This window comes from Bison bison, unplaced genomic scaffold (genome assembly GCF_000754665.1).
Source record: "Bison bison bison isolate TAMUID 2011002044 unplaced genomic scaffold, Bison_UMD1.0 scf7180017864181, whole genome shotgun sequence".
Classification (NCBI taxonomy): Eukaryota; Metazoa; Chordata; class Mammalia; order Artiodactyla; family Bovidae; genus Bison; species Bison bison.
The window spans coordinates 10,193,610-10,219,539 of record NW_011494753.1 but is presented as its reverse complement, the minus strand read 5'-3'; positions in this window follow the sequence as shown (position 1 = coordinate 10,219,539).

Below are 25,930 nucleotides of genomic sequence, written 5' to 3'. Positions count from 1 at the left end.
ACCACAGTTTAAAAGCATCAATTCTTCAGCACTCAGCTTTCTTCACAGTCCAACTCTCACATCCATATATGACCACTGGAAAAACCATAGCCTTGACTAGACGGACCTTTGTTGGCAAAGTAATGTCTCTGCTTTTCAATATGCTATCTAGGTTGGTCATAACTTTCCTTCCAAGGAGTAAGTGTCTTTTAATTTCATGGCTGAAATCACCATCTGCAGTGATTTTGGAGCCCCCAAAAATAAAGTCAGCCACTGTTTCCACTGTTTCCCCATCTATATTGCCATGAAGTGATGGGACCGGATGCCATGATCTTAGTTTTCTGAATGTTGAACTTTAAGCCAACTTTTTCCTCTTTCACTTTCATCAAGAGGCTCTTTAGTTCTTCTTCACTTTCTGCCATAAGGGTGGTGTCATCTGCATATCTGAGGTTATTGATATTTCTCCCGGCAATCTTGATTCCAGCTTGTGCTTCCTCCAGCCCAGCATTTCCCATGATGTACTCTACGTATAAGTTAAATTAGCAGGGTGACAATATATAGCCTTGATGGACTGTTTTTCCTATTTGGAACCAGTCTGTTGTTCCATGTCCAGTTCTAACTGTTGCTTCCTGACCTGCATAGAGATTTCTCAAGAGGCAGGTCAGGTGGTCTGGTATTCCCATCTCTTTCAGAATTTTCCAGTTTATTGTGATCCACACAGTCAAAGGCTTTGGCATAGTCAATGAAGCAGAAATAGATGTTTTTCTGGAACTCTCTTGCTTTTCCAATGACCCAGCAGATGTTGGCAATTTGATCTCTGGTTCCTCTGCTTTTTCTAAAACCAGTTTGAACATATGGAAGTTCACGGTTCATGTATTACTGAAGCCTGGCTTCGAGAATTTTGTGCGTTACTTTACTAGCATGTGAGATGAGTGCAATTGTGCGGTAGTTTGAGCATTCTTTGGCATTGCCTTTCTTTGGGGTTGGAATGAAAACTGACCTTTTCCAATCCTATGACCACTGCTGAGTTTCCCAAATTTGCTGGCATATTGAGTACAGCCCTTTCACAGCATCATCTTTCAGGATTTGAAATAGCTCGACTGGAATTCCATCACCTCCACTAGCTTTGTTCATAGTGATGCTTCCTAAGGCCCACTTGACTTCACATTCCAGGATGTCTGGCTCTAGGTGAGTTTGAGTGATCACACCATTGTGATTATCTGGGTCGCGAAGATTTTTTTTGTACAATTCTTCTGTGTATTCTTGCCACCTCTTCTTAATATCTTCTGCTTCTGTTAGGTCCATACCATTTCTGTCCTTTATTGAGCCCATCTTTGCATGAAATGTTCCCTTGGTATCTCTAATTTTCTTGAATATCTTGATGAAAATATTAATAGCTTTGTTAGGGCTTTTTAATATTTTTATTTGCCAATGAGGTAAACAAATTTTCTATTTCTAACAATGACCTTAGTAAAATATACATACTAGTAAATCACCTGAAGAGAATAAATTAGCTACTAAAAGAGTAGAAAGAAATTACAATATTATATACTGTAAATGCATTTTCTAAGATCTTCGCAAATCAAAAGGCATTTTATTACAATAAAGATCCTTATTCAACTTCAATACCAATTCATTATAAAAACAATAAAGTTAACTAATTCTGAATAATCGTCATCATTGAAATAAAGTTTTTTTAATTTTTATCTCATAGCATGTGGGATCTTAGTTCCCCAACCAGGGATCAAACTTGCACTCTTTATGGTAGGAATGTGTAGTCTTAACCACTAGACCACCAGGGAAGTCCTATATATGAAATGACAACATCTCTGGCAAAGTAAAACTTTATGAGTGAAATTAATCATTATAAAGATGTAAACAAAAGGAGAAAATGGGGAACAAAATATTGAACACTAAAGGTTTGGGGATAGAGAACTTCCATAAGCAGATAGTGCAGACTTCAATAAAAGATGGAAATAATAAAAAATTAAAAAACAATTGATACATATCCAGTATCACTCACTGGACATGAGTAAAGCATAATGTATTGGTAGAGAGAATGCTACAGAGCTATATAAGGTGCGTGCATACTAAGCCTCTTCAGTCGTATCCGACTCTTTGCAACCCTATGGACTGTAGCCCTTCAGGCTGCTCTGTCCATGGGATTCTCCAGGCAAGAATACCGGAGTGTGTTGCCATGCCCCTCCTCCAGGGGATCTGCCTGACTCAAGAATCAAACACCATGATTCTTATGTCTCCTGCACTGGCAGGCAATTTCTTTACCACAAGCGCAGAGCTAGAGAGTATCTTAACCCTTCTTCAACTCAATCTTCTGAGGGACTTTTTATCAACATAAACAATTTCCCATATACAATGGAAATCGACGAAAAAACAAAACCTCTGTCCTGGATCTCATCACACTAACTCATATGTTTCCCATGAGGCTCCTAATTTAATATTATTGAAGCAACATAATTGTTCTTCCAAATAGTCTTCATTTTTTAAAGAAATATTTCCTATTCTTTCATTTATGACCAGACTGAAGTCAATGGATTTTTATTTTCAAGGGAAAAAATATTTCCCAAAAAAGATTTTAGATTTTTGTGGCCTAGTAGAGCAGTGCTTGGGCCCTAGCAGATGCTCAATTGCCTTTTGTTGAATAAATAAATGAATACAGTATCTACCCAGGAAACTACATTTCTGGTTCATCATAACTTTTCTTTGTCAAATAATTCAATTTCTTAATTAATATTCTCTACTGCTTGTGAGGAAAGAAGTTATCATGACAGAGAAAAATAGGTAAAAGATAAGTAGCTATCTTTAAAAAGAGGAAAAAGAAGAAATTAAGACAGATATATAAATAATTAAAATATAAGATACAGTAGGGTAGGTGCCAAAAAAATCTTACAAACATAATATGGGTTATAAATAAGAAAATATTTTATTCAAGTAGGATAAGCATTTTATGGAGGCTGGCTTACTGAATATACATCCTACGGGACTGGTGGAATTTGAACAGGTGGCGAAAAGATGAGATGAAACAGGACACGTATGAGTTTTTAAATTGCCAAAAAAAAAAGATATATCCAAACAAATACCAGTTAGAGAATAAATGGAGGAGACAACACAATTTATGTAGCAAAATATTGTACAATAAAATGAAATATTTATGCATAAACTAAGCAAAATGTATTCAAAACCTAAATGAAAAGAATATATAAAGATTCCTAAAGGACACACAAGTAAACTTGAACAAATAGACATTCATTCCATGTTCTTGGATGTGTCATCTTGAATATATCATCTTTATAAATTATATTAAATACATTAAACAAATGTTCATTAAATACATTTATAAATTTAATATGTTTGTTAGTCACTTAGCTATGTTTGACTCTTTGTAACCCTATGGACTGTAGCCCACCAGGCTCTCTGTCCATGGGATTCTCCAGGCAAGTATATTGAAGTAGATTGCCATTCCCTTCTCTAGGGGATCCTCCCAATCCAGGGATTGACCCCAGGGTTTCTACATTCCAGGCAGATTTTTTACCATCTGAGCCATCAGGGAAGCCCAAATTTAATGTAATCTCAAAAAACAAACAAACAAAAAAATCAGTCCATTTTTCCCAGCCTAGGATAGGAGTGGGGTACAACTTGGCAGGTTCAGAGCCTCTGTATAGCTAGATCTCAGAGGAGAGGATCTCAGAGGTGAGGGTCTCTGGGGATGATTGAATGGAATTTCCTAACTCCAGCCTAGGAAACTCAGCAACAGGCACTCTGAGAGAGTGGAATCATCCACAGAACAGATTCGCCCCAACCAGGAATGGACCTGCTTACCACAAACTTCACTGCAGCAGGCTGAGCCACATGGAGAGATGGAGGAATCTCTCATGAATCTCATGAATCTCTCATGAATCTCAGAATCCAGCAGCACAAGAGTGATAGCCAGCAACGGCAGCTTCAGGGGTTCTCCATCCTTGAAAGTAGAACTCTTGTTTCCACTCAAAAAGGCCTTATGGGTTCTCAGTCCAGAAGAAAGGGGGAAAGGGGCAAGAGGGTGGTATTGCCCATCTTGTCGTCTGCTAGGAGGGCTTCAGTTCAGTTCAGTTCAGTTGCTCAGTAGTGTCCGACTCTTTGTAACCTCATGGACTGCAGCACGCTAGGCCTCCCTGTCCATCACCAACTCCAGGAGCTTACTCAAACTCATGTCCAGCGAGTCAGTGATGCCATGCAGCCATCTCAACCTCTGTCGTCCCCTTCTCCTCCTGTCTTCAATCTTTCCCAGCATCAGGGCTTAAACCAGATTTAATTTGTTTGAATTGTGATTATTTGAACCAGTCTAATGTATTGGTAGTGGAAGATGGGGAGAAGATAAGATATGATCATTGCCTTAGGAGATAAAAACTCTAAGTGAGGCTGTATTATTGAAGTCTCCTAGGAATGTTTGTATGGTGTGAGGGCAGTAGAACAGGGCAGAGGGGGTACCAATTGAGCTGGGGTACCAATCTCACAGAGATTCTGGAGCTATGCTAACTCTGCAGAGTTCTTCCGATTGAACCAAGGGGGCCATGACTTTGTTTCTTCTAGTTGGCTGGGGTTTTTTTATTGGGTTGTATACCTCAGGAGAACCCACCTGCCAATGCAGGAGACATAAGATGTGGGTTTGATCCCTGGGTTGGGCAGATCCCCTGGAGAAGGGCATGCCAACCCAGTCCAGTGTCCTTGCCTGGAGAATCCCATGGACAGAGGAGCCTGGCAGGCTACAGCCCATGGGGTCACAAAGAGTCAGACACAACTGAAGCGACTTAATACACACACACCAAAACCACCACTTCCCCTCAGGCAAGGCAGCTCCCTCTGCAGGCAAAGGGTAAGGCTCAGAGAAGGACTCAGGTGGGAACCATCAGAAACCAACACATCAGATATCTGGGAGAATGAATAATTTTTTTCTGAAGGGGAGCTGTGTGATGCCCACAGCATCCTTTCCATTAATATCCACATTGCCAATGGTCATACAACTTGGATGTTGCTACTCAAGTTTATCATCAAAATTATGAAATCACCCTGACAAAACTATAATTCAAAAAGATATATTCATAGCAGCACTATTTACAATAACCAAAACATGAAAACAAACTAAATGTCCATCAACAGATGAATGGATAAAGAAAACAAGGTACATATATGCAGTGGAGTATTACTCAGCCACGAAAAAGAATAAAATAATGCCTTTTGCAGCAACAGGGATGGACCTAGAGATTATCATACTAAGTGAAGTAAGTCAGAAAGAGAAAGGCAAACCCCATATTCTATCACTTATATGCAGAATCTAAAATACAATATAAATCAACATATCTATGAAACAAAAACAGACACAGATATGGAGAACAGACTTGTGGCTGCTAAGGGGGAGGGAAGGAAGGAGAGAAGGGATTGGGAGTTTGGGGTTAGCAGAGACAAGCTGTTATACATAGGGTGGATAGACAACAAGTTCTTACTGTACAGCACAGGGAGCTAGGTTTGATATCCTGTGACAAACCATAATGGAAAAGAATATGAAAAAGAATACATATTCATATGTGTAACTGAGTCACTTGGCTATACAATAGAAATTAACACAACATTGTAAATAAACCATATTTCAACAATTTTTAAAAAGATTATGAAACCAATGTGTCCACACATCTCCATATTCCCCCAAATTTTAATCCAGTGATCTACATATAATAGGTACTCAATAGTTATGTACTGATTTAGAAGTTCAAAGACTGGAGACCAATGGAATAATCATTCACAGTGATGTGAGAGGCAGGTGGGAAAGCTAGTCTGAGAAGAAAAGAAGTGAAGGTGGCCCATTTTGGAGAACTTCAGTTTAAACAATTGCAGCTAGATAAATATGTTCAAAGGGGGTTAAAAATGCAGGATAATAGCTTGGGAACACATCAATGTTACGCAACAAAATTTATGACATCTTTACCTCAGTTCCTAAGTGAAAAAACATCTGTAGGTAGAAAGTGGACAAACATTTCCATCAATATTTTTTATAGAAGATGCAATATAGTTAAAATAAGCATCAAGGGTCCCCTTGCAGGTAAAAACAATGTAAAGGTCGTGAACAGAGGGGTTAAGGGATAATTCTACTCCATCCATCTTGGGAGTCAGGTTGTGTAAGCAAAAATAGAGTTATAAGTACAAGAATAATCCCAATCTCATTGCTCTAAGCCTTCGCCACATAAGACAGGTGTCATTTTTACATAGGAAGTGCTCTCCCTAAACATTTCAAAATACTCAGAAGTGCCCACATGTAACATTTAAATGGTCCCTGAGCCTCACCAAGATTAGGCTCCTGATGAAATTACTTTCTCAGAGTCTCCAGGGGTGCGGAGGGGAGAGGAGGGGGTGTGCCAGGAAGGAAGGGTGAATCAAACACCTTAAGAGCCACTGCCTATGCCTAGCCATCCCCTGGCTCCAGTGTTTTCCATTGATGCTGGCCCTGGACCTCTGTCATCCTACAGGAACAATTTGGGACCAGTGATCCCCAGATGTCTGTGGCTTATCATTCCCTCCAGTTAGTAGAAAAATGCTTTCCCTTTTCTGGTTCACTTCTTCACAGATGATCTCAGTGTGGAGCTGTTTTGAACCTAAAGTGAAAGTGAAGTAGCTCAGTTGTGTCCAACTCAGCGACCCCATGGACTGCAGCCTACAAGGCTCCTCCATCCATGGGATTTTCCAGGCAAGAGGCAATAGTTATTTTTACTTCTCAGAGCTCAGGAGCACTTGCACAGTTAGATTTATCTCTCTTGAGCACCTGGAGGAGCTGGTGGTTAGGATGAGTCTTTTTGCACAGGTGGCCTCTCAGCGTCCCAGCTTGGCTACTCCTTCCCAAACCTGTAATGAGCTGCTGTTCTATTTATCATTACCTTTTCTTGGTTCCCATTTTCCTTTCTTTTTTAATGTGGACCATTTTAAAAGTCTGTATTGAATTTGTTACCACATTGTCTCTGTTTTATGTTTTGGTTTCTTGGCCCCAAGGCATAGGGGATCTTAGTCCCCTGACAGGGATCGAATCTGCACTCTTTGCATCAGAAGGTGAAGTCTTAACCACTGAACCACCGGGGAAGTCCCTTAGTTCCCATTTTCTTTCTCTACCTCTTCATATGGCTTCCTTCCTTTTGGGCTACCCAAAGTGCCCCAAAGTGTGAATCTCACAGTCAGGTCCCTAACTTGGTGCATCATGACTGACTCTGGCTGATTTTCTTGCATCAGGCAAGTTCCACTTAAAAACAAAAAGTATAATCAATTTTCAATACGAAGAGATAATGGGGTCTGAAAGCCTGGGGATAACAGTTAAACTCATTGAAAATCAATAAAAAGCCCTTGAAAGGCCACCATTCCCCTCCGCGACATTTTTCTTAATGCTGGATGTCCCACAGCACTGGGCAGTCAGGTAATGGGATTGATTTTTATATGGTTCTGGCCTAAGAACATGCAGCCATTATAGGGAAAGTGGAAGAGCTGAGGAGAGAAGAGAAAAATGGATATTCTTTGCCTTCTCTCTGGCACAGCTCCACAACTCTTTTGAAGGAAATAACCTCGGTACATATAGGATTAGGAAGCGGGTTTTTCAGCCACGACATTTAAGTGCTGGGGACCCACCCCAGAACCCCTAGGAAGTGACTGTACTCCCACCTCTGCCACTAACGTGTGCCCCTGGGTGCCCTCACTTAACCTGTGTGGGTATAAAACAAAAAGAAAGATACCAGCCCATTCTAAGCCAGCACCCAGCTCCAAGCATATCTACCAGTGATTTCATGGAATAAAGTAGATAATTTTCTCTATTCCAAAAAATATTGTCTCAATTCCAAATAATTTTCTCTATTCCAGAATTCCTTTGAAATAACCCTTATTTTAAAATTTTCTCTATTCCAAAAATTTAAAAATAAGAGTTATTTCAAAGGAGTTTTAAGAAATCATTAAACATTTTTGAAAAACAATCTTTAGTCCTTCTGAGGGATCAGCATGATAAAGCCTTTTCTCTAGCCAAGCAGAAAGCAGAGGGACAGACAAACTGCTCACCTTCCATCTGAAACACTGACTCCGGATCAGTTCTGTCAAATGTGGACCCAGGTACTGCGCTTTCACAGCCAGCCACGCATTTTTACAACCGACTTTCTTTGCTGTCGCTACTCCGTTTTGACCTTTGACATGGGACTCTTCTGGCCTCCAGCTCTATCCCCCGGATCACATCTTTATCATGCCGGCTCTGCCGTCTGTCCTACAGACCTCGCTCTCATGAATAAGCAGCCAAAGTCCATTGTCTCATACCCGTAGGTTAAGATGAAACATTCATTTGAACAAACACAGAAGAGTCAGAAACATTTTTAGGAGGCAGGAGTCTGTAGGAGCAGGAGAATGATGACAGCATATCGACTTAGAAATGTCCTTCTAAGAATAAAACCCAGTCAAAAACCCAGAACAAGTAACTCAGCTATTCCTCCAAGAAGTAGCTATGGAGAATATCTGAATATAAGAGACAACTAAAGAATAAATTTGGGGGCAATTACCCACTCCCACTACTCTACACGGTGCCTGGATATTCAATTTTGCCTTCCAGTCAGGTGGAATCTTCTTGAACTTGGATTTGAATTTTGCACCCTCTTTTTTTAGGAGAACCATACAGACAATCCTCAAGTTGCAGAGAAATCACTGCTTCTTCCCCTGGCTGCCCTTTTCTTCCCTTTCCTCCCTGCTAGGGCCCAGCTCACCCAGCAGACTTTCCAATCAGCCTCAATCCGCCTTCCCCTGCTGCTAGAACAGAGCTACAAAGGGTGTCGGTGCTCTTGGGAAGAGAAGTAAGGAAAGGGATATAAGAAGTTTTCACCACTAGGTGTATCAACTGGAAATATCCATTTTCAATCAAATCAAAAACCTTAGAAACCAGAGGTTTGTGGTTTTCTTAGTGAGAAATGTAAAGATAAGTGGCCTTGAGATTGATCCAAGCACACCGATTTCATCAAGGATCCAGGTCTTCTCTTTAGATTCTGCTAGTACTTTGAGATGCTTTTCTCCAAAGAGTTCCTCATCACAGTATCCAACCAGTGTCCTGGGTCAAGTCTAGATACAGTGACTCTCTGAACAGGGTGGCTTCGTATGTAGGCAGGACACCGAGGGGCAAAGAATGGTTATTGATCTCTGGTTCTTTTAAGGCCCTTGACACACATGTGTGAAAAGCAGTGATCATCCAATCATTTGTAGTATTCCAAGAAGGTGAGTTAACACCTACGTAGTGATGAAGAGAGGAATAGAGGAGACATACAGGACTAGATTACATTAGTACACAGATTACTCTAGTACGGGTCATAAGAGGTGCCAACAGGACTTCAGAGGATAGAGAGAGCAGAGCTGTTTGGGGAAAACAGGAGGTCTTCTGCAGGAGATGGCCTCTGGACTGGATTTCAAGGTATGAATAGGATGAAAACATGAGTTGAAGCAGGAGGGGTGTTATGCAGACCCTTGGATGTTAGACAGCAAAAACTATATTCACAAAGGCACAAAACAAGGCATTAAAAGTTGCTGATGATAAGAGACATAATCAAAGTTCTGCCAAAAAGCAATTAATTTGGAATGGACGTAGACAGTGGGTGGAGGACACCAAGATCAAGAGGCCCACTCAGGAGACTCAACAATCCAGAGAGAGGGAGAAGAGCTGATCTTCTAACAGTGAGACCAGACAATGAGGAGACAGACTCTTCGGGCCCTGGCACTGACAGGACAAAGGGGGAATCAGTGACTGTGGCCTTGGGGATGCGGCCAAGCCAGCAGGACCGTCAGCAGGACGGCAAGGTCAGGAGGAGCGTTCTTGTGTGGAGGGAAACATGGAGAGAATTTTCATCTTCAAAGTGCTTACTTTTAAATGCATTTCCTGGCACATAGGTAAATAAATCAGGTGTTTGGAAACAGGAGTCTGCAGTTTGGGAGACAAGTAATCAGAAGCGAGAGGTCCATCTGTATACACAGTATAGTTGAAGCCTAGGGAATGGATGAGGTAACCAGCGAGAGAATGCAGAAGAATGAAGGAAAGAGAAAGGACGGGGAATGGAAAGGGATGGGAACGGGGGAACCAGGCACAGAGGCCTAGAGAAAGCCCATATTTAGAAGGGAGGCTGTATTCTCTCCGCACAGGTCACACTGTAGAGGGGTTACCTGAGGGCAGACTGTATCCTGTTCACTACCACAACCTCCCGCGTCTCCCAGAGCGCACGCTCTTACCTATCACTGAATGACTACATAAAGCTAAAGCGGGCAAAAATTAAAATGGAAAGGAGAGACCCAAAAGAAACTGAGCAATGCCTAGGAACATGCCTTCTCTGTAAGGAAAGAAAGAATTTGAAGGATAAAGTTTTCTCTGGCATCATTTCCTACATCAAAATGAAAAAAAAAAAAAAAAAAAGGATGAGAACAGAGAGAAAGCTCCTGGATTTGGGAATTCATTCTGCTGAGCAGAACAGAAGAACAAGCTCAGCAGAACCGTCAGGGTAGAGCCCGTGTTGCAGTCAGTTAACTAGGAACCAGCAGTTTGAAAGGGAAGAAAAACAATGTGTATAAGTGATACACTCTTGCCTTTAATGAATTTCAGCATTAGAAAGGAGAAAAGATAGAGTTGGCTAAGTCAGAGTCAAGGGAAATTTTTGCTTAGTGTAGAATTTTCTGAAAACTGTTCATAGTTGTTAATAAACGTTACAGAAGAAGACAAAGGGGAGACGGTGGGGTTTACAGTAAAATAATTTGGGGATATAATGAGTGAGCCAAGGTAAACAGGTTTCTTTTCAGCATTGCAAAACTTCTTCAGAACGTATAACAAACTACGGGAAATTCTAAATATTCAAAAAGAAGATAACAATAGACAGACTCTCAAAAGTATTTGACAAAGTAGTTCTTTTGTCCACGGTGGACCCCCCAAATCTAGTTATTAGGTAGCTGCTGCTGCTGCTGCTGCTAAGTCTCTTCAGTCGTGTCCAGCTCTGTGCAACCCCACTGATGGCAGCCCACCAGGCTCCTCTGTCCCTGGGATTCTCCAGGCAAGAACACTGGAGTGGGTTTCCATTTCCTTCTCCAACTCATGGAAGTGAAAAGTGAAACTGAAGTCACTCAGTCGTGTCCGACTCTTCACAACCCCATGGACTGCAGCCTACCAGGCTCCTCCGTCCATGGGATTTTCCAGGCAAGACTACTGGAGTGGGGTGCCATCACCTTCTCATATTAGGTAGCTAGACTTTAGCAAATATGTTTTACATGAGAGGATTTTTATAAGCCTCTCCCCTTTCAAGAAGAAATAGACAGTGAAAAGGGAGAGGTTAGGAAGCACTAGGCAAAGGGGTACCTGATGGGAAAGTTCCAGAAAGTATAAGTGGGACAGAGTATACAGTTGGAGGAGGGAAGGATGCTCTTTCTTCCACTGAGAGATAGGAAGAAAGAGGGAGAGAAGAAGATGTCAGCAAAATTTACAGGGAGAAAAAGCGGATACAGTTCATAGCAGAAGGCTTATTCTTTAGGAAAAAAAAAAAGTGTGGAAAGGATAAAAGGCAGGGTTAGCTAAGAGAAAAAAAAACATGAAGCCACTGACCTGGGAGGGGAACCAGGGAGGAGGGGACTGTAAAGAAGGGAGTGAAACAATGTTAGTTTCAAAAATGTGTTTTTATTAACTGTCATAATTATACATAAGCTTCGGCCTAAAGTTTCACTTTAATGGAATTTACCCCCAGAGATATATTTGCATGAGTCTGTGGTTATATGTACAAGGATGTTCATTACACCATTGTTTATAGTAGAAAAAAAGGTTTTAATAAATATATGTAAATTAAGAGGAGCTAATAAATTAGGGCACATCCTCACATCAAAACACTAAATAGCACACAATAAGAATGTACAGACGTGAAAAAAATTTTTAATATCAGAACTATCATATGATTTAGGAATTTTACTCCTATGTATATATTCTAATAAAATAAAAATACTAATTCAAAAAGATGCATACATCCAAATATTCATAGAACCAATATTTACAATAGCCAAGACATTGACACAACCTAAGTGTCCATCATCAGTTTAATGGATAAAGAAGACACAGTACATGTATACAACGGAATATGACTCAGCCATGAAAAATAATAAAATAATGTGATTTGCAGCAAAACGGATAGACCTGGAGGGTATTACGCTTAGTGAAGTAGCTCAGACAGCAAAAGACAGATACTGTATGTTTTCATTTATATGTTGAATCTAAATAAAACAAGTAAATGAATATAACAAAATAAAAACAGGCTCCTAGTTACAGAAAACAAACGAGGATTTACCAGTGGGGAGAGGAGGAAAAGAAGGGACAACATAGGGGAAGGGGATCAAAAGGTACAATTATTAGGTATAAAATAAGATACAAGGATGTAATGAGGGAATATAGCAATATTTTGTAACTTTAAATGGAGTGTGTGCTGGGTGTGCTTAGTCGCTCAGTTGTGTCCAGCTCTTTGCAACCCCATAGACTGTAGCCCAGCAGACTCCTTTATTCATGGGATTCTCTAGGCAAGAATACTGGAGTGAGTAGCTATTCCTTTCTCCAGGGGATCTTCCCAACCCAGGGATCAAACCCTGGTCTCCTGCCTTACAGGTGGATTCTTTACCATCTGAGCCACCAGGGAAGCCCTTAAGTGGAGTATAATCTACAAAAATATCGAATCACTATACTTGAAACTAATATATTATTGTAAATCAACTAAATTTGTTTAAAAATTACTGATTTAGATGTCCAATATATTTTATTAGATACCTAAATCAATTCATAGAATAATGCGTACGGTATGAACCCATGTGAAAAAAATTTGTGTGTGTGTGTGAGTTGTTGTTGTTTAGTTGTGCAGTCGTGTCCAGCTGTTTGTGACCCCATGGACTGTAGCCCACCAGGCCCCTCTGTCCATGGAATTTCCCAGGCAAGAATATTGGAGTGGGTTGCCATTTCCTTCTCCAGTGTGCATGTGTGTGTAAGTACAAAAGATATCTGGTGGTTGCACATTAAAGTAGATAACATGTAGCCTGTAGGTTTGGAGGAGCCCAGGCTGGCAAGGAAGGGACAGTCTTCACTTTTTACTTAACATCTCTCTGTGTGGATTTTTTACAGTGAACACATGCTATAATACATATATAACTTTTATAAGTTGTTTCTTCCTGGGCTGAAACTCTTGAAACCCTCCTTCTCCCCTGCAGTATGTCACTACCCCCTTACCTCCTCATCCCCCAGGGCCCCAGAACCCTCTCTGTGATCAGACTTCTGCCTAGATCTGCTGAAAGTTCACTTTGTGGCTCTGGAAAAGTCACTAACCCTTCCTGGGTCTCCCGTATTCATTAGATTATCACAAGAACTTTAGCCACCTCTAAGTTTGATTCTAATTCTATAGCAGACTAGAAAGGACCATGCTGGGATGAAAACATTAACTACAAAGAGAAAACAAGTTTTGGTTTCCAATAAATACAGTAAAATTGATTTAAGTATTTAAATCAATGTTTATGGAACATTGGAACATGGAAATTATGTTTATGAAACATGTGCTAACTCACTTCAGTTGTGTCTGACTCTTTGCCACCCTATGGACTGTAGCCTGCCAGGTTCCTCTGTCCATGGGATTCGCTGGGCAAGAATACTGGAGTGGCTTGCCATTTCCTCCTCCAGGGGATCTGCTCAACCCAGGGATAAAACCTGAATCTCTTACGTCTCCTGCATTGGCAGGTGGGTTCTTTACCACTAGCGCTATGTGGGAAGCCCCTTTGAAACATAAGCATATTTATAAAAGAAGCCTGATCATATATTACTAAAGAATAGTAAAAACACAGACACAGAAATTATTTCTATAGAAACACAGTATTTCCAGAATTTTCCTTTTATTATTTACTTCTTCTCTGAACTCATATTTTGTCGCATTTTTTAATTTATTTAGTCTCAAGGAGAAATTCATTGTCTCTTACTCACTTTTCATGAAATCCAGTCCAAATTTGCTCCTACAATTAGACTGCAGATGTTTCTTATAGCCACTAGGGGTCAGACCGCTACGTTAATACAAACAATCCCAACTTGAAAAGTAGCAATAATTGGTTGAGGGCTGTGCCAACTTCTTTTTGTGCATTAGAACGGAAGACTGGTCATTTAAATTAGACGTTGCATTAAAAAAATAATGAAGAAGAATGCATTTGACAAAAGAGGCTCAGAAAGTTAAAACTATCATATATAATAAATAGTATATAATACAAAAGTTTCATCCTGAATAAAAATTTCAATTATTCACTTGCTCTTTCTGGATGGCAAGATCTTATCCCAATCTAAGTGGGTTCAGATTGGAGAATTAATCATTGAACTGGGCAAATGCTAAGAGAGCAGAAACAACTAAAATGATAAAACATGTCAGCAAAAAAGAAGAAATCCTCATTTTTTAAAGGATGGACTGCATGACTAGCAGAGGATTGAGATGGATGGCAGAAACATTTTTCCAATGGCTTTCAGCCATCATAATAATAAATCTGAATCATCTCACAGCAATGAAAGTGTTCAGGGATACGCACAGAGGGCAGCCCAAGAAGGCCTCTGAGTCTGTCCCAGGTCTGCTGCAAACTGACCCTTTGATCTTGAATGAGCAACTTGTCTTCTTTTGATCATGAAGAAGTAAGATTATATAATTTATAAAGGAACTTCAAGCCTAAAATTAAACAGATGTATTTGGAATAGTATTTATTTATATAGAAGATAAGAAAGTAAGGGAAAATGTGCCAAAGTTTTAAAAAGAAAGGTTTTAGCTGTCAATATACATTATTATAAATTGTCATCATTTAAAAAAAGTGGAAAAAACAGATCATAGATCATGTCCATCGTCAGACAGAGTTTAAGTAAAGAATAATAACTCAAACCTGAATTTATTTACTTTTTTATTGACCGAGTATTCTGATGTAAATACGCTAAGCACATATGTGAAAAGATATGCAGATCATTCTCTGGAAAAATAAATGAGAAATTCAAAAGTGATTACCTGTTGGGGTGGGGCAGAATTGGATAGATATGGATTTGGGTAGGATGGGTGTAAGAATATAAGGTGTAATTCTTCATACATTGTTTTGATATTTTTATTCATGTGGATCTATGACCTATTTTTAAAATTTTTAATTAACTTAAGAACTTGGTGACAGAAATGTGTGTCAATACAAAAGCAAATACAATTGAAAATCTGCCAAGATAGAATGCTGATTAGAAATAGACATAGGAATATCTTTTCTAATAGAAGTTGCTCATACAAGCATGATATTGTATTTTAAAGTGGCTGCATCAAATTACCTCAACCAGATTGGTGATGTCAAGATGACCGTATCCAAAGGTTCTATCTGGCAATTTTATCACCTGGGCCCCAGACTGTCACTGAGATGCTTGTCCCTGATCCTATATGTCCAGAGAGGCACTGAATCAGAACAGTACTATTTTATCCCCCTTTCTCTTTACACACACCCACATGTTTCTTAGCAAAATCTTCATGAATGTTCACCTATGCAAATAAGCAATGGAGAGAGTTACAAGCAACTCAGCTGTACAAAGAGCTGAACCTTGAATCCCAGACTTCCTAACACTCAGGTTTAATGTAATTCCTATCGAAATTCCAGCAAGATAATATCTAACTATAGACAAGATTATCTTAACATTTAAATGGAATGACAAAGAATAGCTGAAACAATAATAGCTTAAATATAAAGCTTAATATTTAATAGCTTAAATGTAAAGAAGAAAGTGGGAGAAATTATTATTATATAACTACAGTAATCAAGACTTTATGGTCTTGATGGAGAAATATACACACAGCTCAGAGGGACAGAATAGAAAACTCAGACCCACATAGATAAGTCCAATTTATTTTTGACAAAAGTGCAAAGCCAATTCAGTGGAAGAAAGATAATCTTTTCAAAAACCAGAGTAATTGGATGCCCATAGGCCAAAAAGATGAACTTTGACCTAAACTTCACACATTAAACAAAAATTAGCTCAAAATGTACTAAAGACTTAGATGAAATGTAAAACTAGATATTTTTAGAAAAGGAAAAAAAATAGGAGAAACTCTTCCAAATCTAGGACAAGGGAAAAAGTTCTTAAAGTTGACACCAAAAGCACAATTCATAAGGAAAAAGAAAATAAAACCTGCTATATTAGATTCCACCAGAATTAAAATGATTCTTCTGTAAAAGATCTTATTAAGAGGACAAACAGAAAAACTACAGATTGGCAGAAAATATTTTCAAACCATATATCTGACAAAGAACAGGTATTTAGAATAAATTTAAAAAGAAAACAAGTTTCCTGACTTTCCTCGCAGTTCAGTGGTTAAGATTCCACACTTCCAGTGCAAGGGGTGAGGGTTAGATCCCTGATCAGGGAACTAAGATCCCGCTTGCCTTGCAGAAAGTCCAAAAAAAAAAAAAAGGTACATAGAAGTATTTTTTAAAAAATTCTCAAAACTCAGCAACAAAAAAAATTCAGTTATAAGATGGGCAAAGACATGAACAGACATATTATTGAAGAGGATATACAGATGGCAAATAAGCACATGAAAAGAAGCATAACATCATTAACCATTGGGGAAATGCAAATTAAAACCTCACTAAAATATCATTACATATCAGAAACGCTAAAATAAAAAATTATGACTGCACCAAATTCTATCAAGGAAGTAGAAACACTGGGTCTCACACATTGCTTTTCTCTGAAACCAGAGAAAGGAAAACATGGTTTCACAGAAAAACTTTTACAAGAATGTTTTTATCTACTTGGTTTGTAATAGCCTAAAACTAAGCATAGCCCAGATGTCCTTTAACAGGTGAGTGGTTATACAAACTCTGGCATATCCATATTATGTGATACTACTCAGTGATAAAAAGGAATGTTGCAGCAATAAATGCAACAACTCGGGTGCATCTCCAGAGAATTAGCTGAGTCAACAAAGCCAATCCCAACCATTCCTCTAATGTCCTTGAAATGAAAAATTATAGAAGGGAGAACAGATTAGTGAGTGCTGGGGGCTAAGAATAGGGTTGGGGAAACTGGGGTGCAGGAGGGGAAAGGAAGGAAGGAAGGAGGGCTAAAAAAGGGCAGCCCAAGGATCCTGTGCTGATGAGAATTTCTTTATCCTAACTGCATCCATGTCAGTACCCAGTTGCAATATTATACTACAGTTCTGCAACTTCTGTGATAGAAGTTACCCGTATCTCTTATGTTTCCTGCATTGGCCGTTGAGTTCTTTACCACTAGCGCCACCTGGGAAGCCCTGGTATCATTACCTTTGGGGCACAATGAGTAACGGGTACATAATATTGCTCTGCATTATTTCTTGCAATTTCATATGAATCTATAATTATGTCAAAATGATTAATTTAATGAATATATGTGTATACATACAGATAAGCTATGGCCTCAAGTTTAGTTACAGAAACAAGGTCAGTAGCAGCCATGTATACTTCTTCTTCACTAGTTATATATGTATCAATATAAATAAATATGTGTGGGCACAGGTTATTGGGCTTCCCTGGTGGCTCAGAAGGTAAAGAATCTGCCTGCAGTGCGGGAGACCCTGGTTCGATTCCCGGGTCAGGAAGATCCCCTGAAGAAGGGATAAGCTACCCACTCCAGTATTCTTGCCTGGAGAATTCCATGGATAGAGGAGCCTGGCGGGCTACAGTCCATGGGGTTGCAAAGAGTCGAACATAACTGAGCAACTTTCACTCACTTCATGGGCACGGGTATTAAGCTGTTGTCTGTAAGTTCTAAATCTGCTCTTGTCTCTGCATTGTTTTTCTAGGATGAGGACTCTACAAATCACATTTCCATTCTCTTAGTTCCTTCCCTCTTAAGCCACCGACAGAGGGTGACATAGGGAGTCTAAGCCCGGAAGAGAATGAAGAGACTTCCTCCTCATTGGCTTCCCCTGGGCTCACTCTATGCTTCATGTTCGCCACACATCACATGATGGCATGTCTACTTCCTCTAAAGAGTAGCAAAGCCTTCCAGGAGCAGCAGTAGAATCCAATTTGCATTTTCTCAACACTTGCAAAACCAGTCACGCAGAACAGATGTCAGCAAACTTTGGCTGTTGAGGACCAGCAAGTAGCTGTAGCAGCTACTCAACTCTGCCATCACTGCGTGACAGCAGCCAGAGACAATAAATGAATGAGCATGGCAAGTATAACTTGATTTATAGACACCGAAATCTGAATGTTATATAATTTTCACATCTCACAATATATTATTATTGTTATGGGTTAAATTGCATGCCCCTCAAAGAAATGTTGAAATCCTAATTCCCTTCTCCTGTGAATATGATCTTATTTGGAAACAAGGTCTCAGCAGATAGGATCAAGATCAGATGAGTTCATCAGGATGAGTCCTAACCCAGTAGGACTGATATTCTGATAAGAGGAGGAAAACATGACATAAAGACACAAACACAGAGAAGACTGCTGTGTGGAGCTGGAGGCAAAGTCTGGAGTTTAGCCACTGCAGGGCAACCAGCAGATGCTAGAAGGAGGTGAGAAAGCAGCCTACCCGGAGTCTCAGAGGGAGGACAGTCCTGTTGACAACTTGATTTTGGATTTCTAGCCTCCAAACTGTGAGAGAGTAAATTTCTGTTATTTTAAGCCAACCGGTTTGTGAAACTTTGTTACAGTAGCCTTAGCCTAAAGGCTACTGTAAATAATAACATCAATTATTCTTATGATGTTTCTCCAATTGTTTACAAATGTAACATTATTCTTTAAAAAAAAAAGATTTTTTTTAATGCAGACTATTTTTAAAGTCTTTATTGAATTTGTTACAATATTGTTTCTGGGGTTTTTTTATGTCTTAATTTTTTGGCCATAAGGCATGTGAGATCTTACTTAGCTCCCTGACCAGGAATTGAACCCACACCATTGGAAGGTGAAGTCTTAACCACTGAACTGCCGGGGAAGTCCTCAAAATGTAAAAACATTCTTGATCCATAGCCCACACCAAAAAAAACCCAAAAACCCAGTAAGCTGGCTTTGACTCATGAGCCGTAGCTTGCAGACCCCTGCCATAGAGCCTCCTGACACGAAGACACCAACACCAGCCAGACTGTGATCCCTAAGGTCTAAGTTTTAGTTCCAGCTACTGAATTTTAGTAAGTCCAACCTTTTTTTCTTTTCCTCCCATCTTGGGGGAAGATAGTTACTTTCTGTAATTGCTGCTTTTATTTTACCTTACTGCTCTCTTTTTCTCCTTCAGTTAGCTAGTTACTAGCTTTACATCTACTTTACAATTATTTGTATCAAGTTCTCTTTGTTAAAACAACTGTGTGATTTCTGTCTCCCAGTTGGACCCTGACTGGTATAATTTTCTTTTTTAAAAAATGCTTGAAGATTTTGAATGAAGTACACTGACCTTCAAGGATTTATGCATGCCTTGGTAATTATTAAATTTGATTTTAGTTAATTAAGACAACTCTTTGCAGAGTTGGAATTTCTGACATAAGTATCACATACTTTATTTGTCACAAACTTTAATTAATAATCGTTCTCCCTTAATAGACTTGTTCCTCTGAGGATCCCCAAGTGCTTTAGAAGAACTGTGGAATTAAAATCATGTTACACTGAAGGAGGAGTGCAGCTGCCAACGTCTTATAACGTTTGGTGTGCACCTGCCCTTCAACCCAGCAATTCCATGCCAGGTATCTACCCAGAGAAAATCAAAACCCATGTTCACAAGAAAGACTTGCACAAAATGTTCACAGAAGCCTTATTCATAACAGCCAAAATCTGGCCACAGCCCAGATAGCCACTAACAGGAAAATGGATAAACAAACGTTTATCCGTATAATGAAGTACTACTCGTTAATATAAAGAAATGAAGTACTGTTACACAGAACAACGAGGTTAAACCTCAAGTACATTATGTTGTTTTTGTCCGGTCACTCCTTCCCACCATATATAGATCAAGATTTTTCTTTTTTTAAGTTCACTAACCAGTGAAAGCAGAATGGATTGGAGGAGCAAAAGTGAAAGTGCATGGATAAAGGAGAATAAAATGATAAAATGAGTCCCCGGGCATGGCATCCAAGTGTTAAAGAGCAAGAATAGCTCTGCGTGGACAGCAGCTGTTGCAGAAGGACTTGGCAAAGGAAGAGGATAAGTGAAGACAAAGGGAAGAGTCTTTTATGATGCTGGAATGCACACAATATTTTAATTTAACTTCAGGGTCTTTGTAGAACACCGCAGGTGGAAAACCAAGGCTTTAGGACATGGCACCATTGCCATTAATGGTAGGGAGAGCTTTGGGATTTGTTTAACAATTAACCACGGCCTCTCGGCTTCACCTGCTCTTGTTCTCACTGCCTTCCTTGCCTTTCGTCCCACCCCTCAGAAGGCACAGGAACCTCAGGAGCATACTGAAGTTAGCCTTAAAATATGCAAACCCATTTGCATGCTCTGTGCACCTATGTACTCATAAAAAAAGGCGAGTATCCAGAGGAGTGTGCTGGGAGCAGACAGAAGCAAACACAGAGCTGCTGCCTTATCATGAATCATTTAGAATGAACACTCACACACTGGAAAGTGATAAATACCTGCCCAGATCTCTCTGGTTGACTTTTCCTGTCTGGCCCTGTACTGTGGCCCCTTTGTCATACTAAAAATAGTTTAGTAAACATGCCAGCAATAATTGAGTCTGCTTTCCTCAATCTCCAAGGCACAGGAGTCTGATATGAAACTGAAGATATTTATTCTGAATTGAGAGATGAGGTTTTGAGTACAGATTGTTCACTGGTCTTTTAAACTAAAAACAAAAATGCAATTTTTCTGACCCTGACAAGTATTATACCAATGTGTTTGGAGCATTCTATAAATATTAGAGAATATGGCATGCCCTTTGCCTTAAGGAATAAGGGAAATACCAATATAATCCAGTGACCTAAAGAACTGGGTCTGTATAACTTTCTGCTACAAAAATTAAAGGAAAGGGTCCTGGACTTCCTGGTGGCCCAGTGGACAGGAATCTGCCTGCCAATACCTGGGACACAGGTTCGATCCCTGGTCCAGGAAGCTCTCACATGCCCCAGAACAACTAAAGCCCCTGCGCCACAACTACTGAGCCCATGAGCCACAGCTACTGAAGCTCGAGTGCCTGGAGCCTGTGCAGCAAGAGCCTCTGCAACATGAGAAACCACTGCATTACGAAGCCGAAGCCCATGCAACACGACCAGAGAGCAAACTCTGCTCACCGCAAGTAGAGAAATCCCACGCACAGCAGTGAAGACCCAGCACGACCAGAAGTAAATAATAACAAATAATAACAAAATAGAAGTGCAGTTTGAAAAAGGATAAAACAGTCCTACAGTAAATCTTAAGGTCTTTTCTCCACTGAAATTTCCATGGAGCCCCTCTGATTGCTCCAAGCCAGAGACCTTCCCTCCTCTAAATTCATCTAAATTTATCTGGCATTCACACATACCCCTAATAGTGTCTTATATCTTGTTATATAATTTCCCTGCTGTTACAAGACCTCAGAGGCAGTCCTGTGTCTCATTCTTACCTGTGTTCTCCATAAAACTGGGGCAGTACCTGATACATCATAAAAGTTCCTAAAAGTTGGGGGTAGTAGAGGAAATATGGATTTTAAAAGAACACATCCAGAAAATCAAGACCTGAGAACAGTCCCCTTGATTTTTAGATCATCCTCTTACATTTCTATCCTGAGGCTGAAACCTAAATGAAGTTGAACTGTTCATGTTTTTTAGGAATCTGCTTTCCAAATTCTTGCTCTGGGTTGTCTGGATGATAGAAGATGAAGAAGACCCAGCCTTGAGGTGGGTACAGCCCCAGGGAAGTAACCCGAACACTTTGTCCCACCACGCTCTGGCTTGGGGTCAGCCCAAATGTGTTTTGAAGGGATGTACGAAACTGGCCTGGCCCTCCTTTAGAAGCTGACATACAAGAGACCAACCAGATCTTCCTGGCTCACTGCAGTTTAATTACCCTAAGCTCACTTTACTGTCAGATCACCACAACCCCAATAGCCACCTTCCCCTCACAGGAACAGGCTCAGCTCAGGCAGCTGCGTTCATGGTGACATAAGGGCTATAACTGAAAAACTGAGACCCACCCCCCCACACACACACACAGGAGCTCAGTCCTGCATTAACTCTGCTGGGAGGGACCCTCTGGGAGTCCCGGTTTTAAAAGAAAGGACAGTGGTGCAAGACCCAAAAACTGCATTTTGAGGAATCTCTAAGGAACCGAGAGTGTTCAGCCGAAATGACAGAGGGCGTGGTAGTCATCTTCTAGAATGTGAGGAAGAAGGTATACGATTATGTCAACCATTCCACAGATAAGCAGATGGCAGAATTAGAAGCAGTGAGTGAAGCTCATAGAACGCAGATGTCTTAGTCTGGTTTCCTTAGAAAACAAACTTTAAGGCAAAGCTTAGGTCTGACTGTTTTGTTCAGGGGTGCCATCTCAGAGGAAAAAAAAGCAAAGGAAAAGAGATGTGAAGGACTGTGAGTTTGGGATTAGCAGATGCAAACTATTATATATAGGATAGATTAAACAACAAGGTCCTTCTGTATAGCACTGGGACCTATATGGTTTATCCTGTGATAAACCATAATAGAAACAAATATGAAAAAGGATATGTATATATGTATAACTGAGTCACTTTGATATACAGCAGAAATTAACACAACATTATAAATCAACTAAACTTCAATATTTTTTTTAATGAGAGATGTGATGCAGGGAAGGAGGGAGAGCAAATGCAAGAGAGTGTGTTCCCAAGCTGCCCACAACTTTCAAAACACATAGTTGGTCCCACAGGACGGTTCTGGAGAGGTAGTTCCAGTGCTGAAGGAGGAGGTAGCAACTTAACTTCTGGATCCTTCCTATCTCTTATCTCTCCCCATATGGCATAAATACCCTTATGCTTCTGAATGGCTTTCCTCTGCCCCTTCAGAGACACCAAGAACCAGAACCCCTGTGGGTCCAGTGAGATCAGACCTGGGAACTGGAGCTGCCCCAGCTCCCACCATAATAGGTGTGACAAAGGCTGTGCCAGAGCCCAGCTTTCACCCCAAGGAAGGCCAGAGACAACACTAGGGTGAGAAGACAAAGTGACCACGATGGCAGCAGTGTTGAAGACTTTATAGCTGCAGGAGAAGCAGGAAAGGGGGCTGGAAGCCAAGGGCTGGGGCCAGGCAAGGCTGAGCAGATATGGACTGGTCCACAGAGGCACCTGTACAGCAGGTCTTAGTAAGCCATTATTTTCTAATACTCAAAAGCATTCAATAATGGAGAAGGCCAGTACTTCTCAAACATTAAGTGAACACAAACTCCTGAGGGTCTTGTCAAAATTACAGCTCTAAACCAGCAAGTCTGGGGTAAGGCCCGAGATTCAGTACTTCTAAACTAACTCGAAGTGTTGCCCTGCTGCTGCTCCAAAAGACCACTTTGGATATTCAGTGGGTGGTCTGCCCCATAAAGTAGTGAGTTTCATGTTCCTGGATGTTTCAGCACATCCAGCATCGATTGACCTTCTGTCACAAAAAGTCAAGGATTTCACAGAAAATTCTGAGTGGGGTAAAAGACCATTATCAAACCTTCCAAATCGAAGGTTTTGATTTATTTCCAAAACCTGATAAATACTAAACCAATGATGAATGATGAAAATAGTTAACAAGGAAGACATGCCTGGCTTTCATCATCTTCGTTGCTCATTCTTCAATGACTCCTTATCAGACCAGAGCACTATTAGGCCAGACTTTAACTGAAATTTGCAGTTTTGTCTAATGATGGTTGACTGAGGACAGATGTATTATAATTTGGTCAGTAATTGGTGGGATGGATGCTTTTCTCATTTTCCCGTTTCCAAAATCCCTCCTCATCCACAAGAAACCCAAGGAGTAAATACAAAGATGTTAACAGGTATAGACAAGACGTCTAAGATTGTTGGAGATTTTCTCCTTCAGAGATGTATGGAATCTGAGTTAAATTCAAATAAAAAATGTTATCGTTTTACTTCATTCCCTGACAGATAAAACCTGAAACAAAATATCCTCAATCCAGAACCTTAGGGAATGGGAATTTCTGGATAGCTGAGTTTTCTAGAGAGATGAAAGTCAACACATTAGAACTGCACGTATTTTTCTTCTTTCTCCATTATTCATAACCACTTAGACCTGCTCTACAAAACTGAGTTACATACAGTTGTTTCTCTTTACTTTTTCAATTAATTTCTCCAAGTCTTATATCATCTCAGTTCAGTTCAGTCACTCAGTCATGTTCGGCTCTTTGCTACCCCATGAATCGCAGCACGCCAGGCCTCCCTGTCCATCACCAACTCCCGGAGTTCACTCAGACTCATGTCCATTGAGTCAGTGATGCCATCCAGCCATCTCATCCTCTGTTGTCCCCTTCTCCTCCTGCCCCCAATCCCTCCCAGCATCAGAGTCTTTTCCAATGAGTCAACTCTTTGCATGAGGTGGCCAAAGTACTGGAGTTTCAGCTTTAGCATCATTCCTTCCAAAGAACACCCAGGACTGACCTCCTTTAGAATGGACTGGTTGGATCTCCTTGCAGTGCAAGGGACTCTCAAGAGTCTTCTCCAACACTGCAGTTCAAAAGCATCAATTCTTCGGCGCTCAGCTTTCTTCACAGTCCAACTCTCACATCCATACATGACCACTGGAAAAACCATAGCCTTGACTAGATGGACCTTTGTTGGCAAAGTAATGTCTCTGCTTTTGAATATGCTATCTAGGTTGGTCATAACTTACCTTCCAAGGAGTAAGCGTCTTTTAATTTCACGGCTGCAATCACCATCTGCAGTGATCTAACATTATCTAATATCAGCATTTTTAAGCACCTCCCCACATACACACTGTCTCCAGGTGCTGGGCTGCTATGCTCCATATACAGTGCCTTTCAGCTTTCATTTTGCTGGTCCAGGCTGGATTTTAGCTGCCATTGCTTCTCTCTGCCACGTGGTGGCACTGTTGAGAACTGATTCTATACACCAGCGCACCCCACTGCTGCAAGGAACATTTGTGTGTGGTGTGGTGTGTGTGTGTACAGTCACTCAGTTGTGTCCGACTCTTTTTTGACTCCATGAACTGTAATTCGCCAGGCTTCTCTGTCCATGGGATTTCCCAGGTAAGAATACTGGAGTGGGTTGCCATTTCCTACTCCAGGGCATCCTCCTGACCCAAGGATGGAACCTGCATCTCTTGTGTCTCCTGCATTGGCAGGCAGATTCTTTACCACTGAGCAACGTGGGAAGCTAGACACCTGTAAAGATTTCTGTGGTTCCCAAAAAAAGGGCAATCCCATCTCCCAATGCTGAGTTCAGCCATACAGTTGCAGCTCTTTGTTCCCAGCTCAGTTTCAAATGTCTTTTTAGTCTTCATGGCTTCACATTATCATGAATACTTCAGGACATAATACGTAATGACTGAAACCGACTACCTCATCTTGACTGGATGTGAATCTATTTTAATTTGCTGGGTGTGTGCTCAGTCGTGTTGCACTCTTTGCTATCCCATGGACTGTAGCCTGCCAGGATACTCTGACCATGGAATTTTCCAGACAAGAATTCTGAAGTGGGTTGCCATGCCGTCCTCCAGGGGATCTTCCCCACCCAGGGATCAAACCTGCATCTCTTAGTCTCCTGCATTGGCAGGTGGTTTCTTTACCACTAGTGCCACCTGGGAAGCCCCTTATTTTTTTTTTTAATACTTTTTTTTTTAATTTAATTTTATTTTTAAACTTTACATAATTGTATTAGTTTTGCCAAATATCAAAATGAATCCGCCACAGGTATACATGTGTTCCCCATCCTGAACCCTCCTCCCTCCTCCCTCCCCATACCATCCCTCTGGGT